This window comes from Priapulus caudatus, unplaced genomic scaffold, assembly GCF_000485595.1.
Source record: "Priapulus caudatus unplaced genomic scaffold, Priapulus_caudatus-5.0.1 Scaffold66, whole genome shotgun sequence".
Classification (NCBI taxonomy): Eukaryota; Metazoa; Priapulida; class Priapulimorpha; order Priapulimorphida; family Priapulidae; genus Priapulus; species Priapulus caudatus.
In genome coordinates this window covers 26,791-31,448 of record NW_014577127.1, presented here as the reverse complement: position 1 = coordinate 31,448, position 4,658 = coordinate 26,791, and positions in this window count along the sequence as shown.

The window sequence follows — 4,658 nt, the reverse complement described above, 5'->3', positions numbered from 1 at the left end:
TAGGTTATGCATGAGTCAGCAAGTTATAACACTTCGTACAGTCAATGCACAAACAACAGCCTTTCACCTCAGTAGCTGTCCCCTCTGGATAATGAAGCAGTCGTGTATGGAAGCGAACTAACTATCAGCAGTAAGTATTATGATGCTACAAGTCTAGGTCACCTAGAAAGGTAGCCTATATACTAGCAATATACATAATTTTAAATTTCCTTAATTGTGGATGACTGTTGAAATTTATATTGAGGAAAACATGAATCATGGTAATGGCCATGCAGAAATTGTTATAGCAATATTCTTGATTTTTTTATCTTCTTTTATTACCAATAACTGTTTCATCAAGTTATCTAAACTTGTGCGCACCAGGGCACATAACTGATTGAACAGGCATTTCATAGAGTTGTTTCACTCCCTGAGGCCACGGGTTCGTGTACTTTTTTACAGTCTCTGTCTATATGCATCGATATACTCTTTTGTCCTTTAATATCAAATGTAAATCTTTTTATATAGAGCAAGTGTTGTGGCTCTGGTAATATGACAGAAAAAATGAATGATTAGTGTCTTAAACGTAGTGCCTAAAATGCAATCAAGTATTATTTTACTTCCCAGAATTTACCCCCTGTTCCCAGCATCCTCCCTAACTAATGACCATACACCAGTACCTTCCAAATGTAGTCATTACTCTCGAGAGCATCCTGAAACTGATTCTGCAGTAGCTTCAACTATACTAAGTCAGGCCATGCGCTACGAACCCTGAACACGATCCGGATAATTTTTAATGAAGGTTTTTAGAAAGTGACATTATGCCACACAAAGAAAGTGAAGCCATTCAAAAAACTAGAAGATGTTGTTCAGGCTATTGGTCGTATATTACTGAATATTGTGGCCATATGGATTCATAAATTGAAAACCCTAGCTTTATCAGGTTTAACTAATTTGCCCTATTAGTAACCAGAAACTCTCCAAATTAAATGGCATGATATATGTAAAGTGGCTATGTGTTGGGGTCAAAAAAAGATATCTGTGATAAAGATGACATGATAAAATACACACCAGGTTTTTACCCAGTGAGAGAAGACAGGAGGGGCGCTGTGCTCCCTAGACCATGTAGCCTCATTATGTCGTACATAGCCAACAGCTTAACTGCTTGGTCGTCTGCCAGAGCACCAACTGCGTGATGGCCTCCCCCAAGACAATAACGAGTTATAGCTACCTCCAACTAAAAATAGCGGCTACATGAATTGACATCGCACTATATTAATAATCTTACCGCTCCTGTTAAACATCCATTTCCATAGATCAAGGTTATGCCGTAATACACCCATACGGTATACTAGGTCTATATTTTGTGAATTTTCGCCATAAATGAAAGAAAACTTAAGCAATATATATTTTATGCTGAGTTTAACAATTATGTAATTTTTGTACAATTATCGTAGTCTGATTGTTCGGCGCAACAGAGTTTTATGGACTTCAAAAATCGAATTTACCTCTCATCCTTCCTTTCTCGGGAACATTGATTTTTGTCATTCTAGAAATCTGCCTCCAAATCCCCTCCACATCTGACGTCATATATTATTTTCTTCACATTCATACATATAATTGGATAAATGTATCTCATATAATTTATATGTAAGGATAAAATGTTCAACATGTTGTTTTAGTTTATTACTTTAAAACTAATCAGTATTCAGTCAAGTAACGATACTATAGTCAATATAGTATATGTAATATATATATGTATTATTATATGTATATATGTATGATGTATTAGGTATCGTTGTAATGTGTTTTGTGTGTGTGTGTGTGTGTGTGTGTGTTGTGTTGTGTGTGTGTGTGTGTGTGGTTGTGTGTTGTGTGTTTGGTGTGTGTGTGGTTCTGCGTGTGTGTGGTGTGGTGGTCGTGGTGTGTGTGTGTGTGTGTGGTGTTGTTGGTGTGGTGTGCTGTGTTGTTGTGTGTGTGTGTGTGTTGTGTTGGGTTGTGATCGTTGTGTGTGTCTGTGTGTGTGTGTGTTGTGTGTGTGGTGTGGTGTGGTGTGTGTGTGTGTTGTGTGTGTTGTGTGTGTGTTGTGTTGTGTGCTGTGTGTTGGTCGTGTTGTGTGTGTGTGCGTGCTGTTGTGTTGTGTTGGTGGTTGTTGTTGTGTGCTTGTGTGTGTGTGTGGTGATGGTGGTGGTGGTTGTGTGTGTGTGTGTGTGGTTGTGGTTGGTTGTTGTGTGTGTTGTGTGTGTGTGTTTTGTGTGTGTGGGTGTGTGTGGTTGGGTGTGTGTTGTGTGTGTTGTGTGGGTGTGTGTGTGTTGTGTGTGTGTGTGTGGTTTGTGTGTGTGGTGTGTTGGTGTGTTGTTGCTGGTTTGTGTGTGTGTGTGTGTGGTGTGGTGTGTGTGTGTGTAGTGTGTGTGTGGTGTTGTGTCGTGTGGGGCTGTTGGTGTTGTGTGTGTGTGTGTGTGTGTTGTGTTTGTTGTGTGTGTGTGTGGTGTGTGTGTGTTGTGTGTGTGTGTGTTTTGTGGTTGTGTTGTGTGTGTGTGTTATGTGGTTTATCTATGATATGATATGATGTACATAGTATATATATATAATACTAATGTATGTAGGGCTAGTGTAGGGGAGCCAAAGGCCATGCCCCCCCGCGTTGTTGATCCGAAAGTGAAAAAATAAAAAATAAGAAAATGTTCACTAAAATGAGAATTGTCATATCCAGAATAAGGCGGTAAATACCAAAAGCAGGGCGGATTCAGAACCGATTTGCCTATGGGCAAATATCGTCTACATTTCAAAGTGCCCTTTGAAATTTTGTGCTAAAAACTACAGAAAAACACATTGATGGAATTTTCTATATTCTATATTGTCTTTTCTTCTAATCATTGACACGGACTAAAGGAAATCAATAACTTTTACATGGTAACAAAACTCGCTTGGGGATATCCTGAAAAAGAAGAAGTGCTTGAATCACTCTGCATTAAGTGCGGTATCACAAGCGCAGCAAAAAATAAGCAAAATAAAATTCCCATATGGTTTTTTAGCTATGCTGTTTGAACTAAATTGTCTCAAATGTGCTCATTTTGTGCCCAGGATCTCCTTGAAATTTTGAAAATTTTGGGGGAAGCCCCTCCAACCCCCCGCCAGTGGCTTGCCCGCCGCTAACGTCGCCCAAATGCATCTGTGAGGGCTGTGCCCTTTGGGGAATGTCCCTTTACATTCTGGAAAAATACCTGTCTTAGGCTTCAGCCCTGGATTCTCGCCCCTAAAATTGCCTTCAAATACCATCCCTGCTATCTACCATTTTCAAAAATTCGGGGAGGACCTCCTGGCGGAGGGCCTGTTTTTCACCCCCCCCCTCGGAAATGCCTAGATCCTCCACAGAACAGTTAGCTTATCATCGGGACAGAGAACAACGAACAAAAATTCACCTTCCACCCCTGCATGGCGCCCAAAACAGAGCCCCTACAGAGCTCAGAGGTGGACAGCGTACGGGCTTGGAGATCACGAGGAGAGGCGAGGAACATTTAAAAATAAGTCATGCCGATATTTGCGCAGTCGCTGTTTTGCCCCCCCCCGCCCTGTTAAAAATCACGGCTACGCCACTGTATATATATAATATATATCTTTAAAATGAAGTAAAGAGGATATGCTAAATCAGAAACGTGTTGGATAGCACAGCATTAACAGTAAATGAAATAGGAAACAAAATGTCATATTAAAAGCTCTAGCCTATGATATGTTTTATACGTTTTCCTATTGTATACATTTGGTTTAATATTTGAATATAGATAAAAGACGTTATGTTCCTGACGATTGTCACTTGAGTCCATTTGATTTTCACTTTTGCCAGTGATGTAATTTTGGTCTGCCTATAATTTCCTTCTTTTGTTACTTTTGCAATTAACATAAGTGTCCCTGTTTTCATAGTTAATTATTCGCCGAAGGCTAGTCTAACAACTTTGAATTGGTTTGTGGTACCAGCTCCATTTCATTGGCCATGCTTGCACTTCTGTAGATTTCATGATGCATCAACTGCAGTTCTGTAGAAACAGTTTAATATACCTGTAGCTAAAGGCCGAATTAAAATTGGGCTACCTAATCATTGAGCACAATTATAGCTTGAATATATAGCTAGAAAAAAGAAAAGCGTATAACAAAAATAGTGAATACCTGTAAGCTACGCGTTTTGTCATCGATTACATTAATTTCACCACTGGCACAGTCAAAAAAGTTTAAAACAGAGACTAGGTTTTTTGTCACATTAACTTAAATCCCACACTCCTTTTGCTCTGAAATGTTTTTAATGTCCTTCCAGCATATTATCCCAACAGCATATTCATTTATGTCCCATTGTTCACTTCATTCGCCTCCGTCATATCTCACCGATTACATGTTCAAAGCTCGCACCGTTCCCTCCCCTTTCACGTCCTTAATGCTCACCCCACTTGTAATACGTACCTCCATCACCCTCCCATGTATTCCTTTTCCTGCAAAGTTGCGATTCTGGGCATCAATTACACACGTTAATTGGACATTAAAACCGAATTTGACTGCGACCTTTTCAGACACTAAATAATACACGCATGTACGCATGCCCACGCGCGCGTACACGTACACGCGCGCACACACACACACACACACACACACACACACACACACACACACACACACACACACACACACAC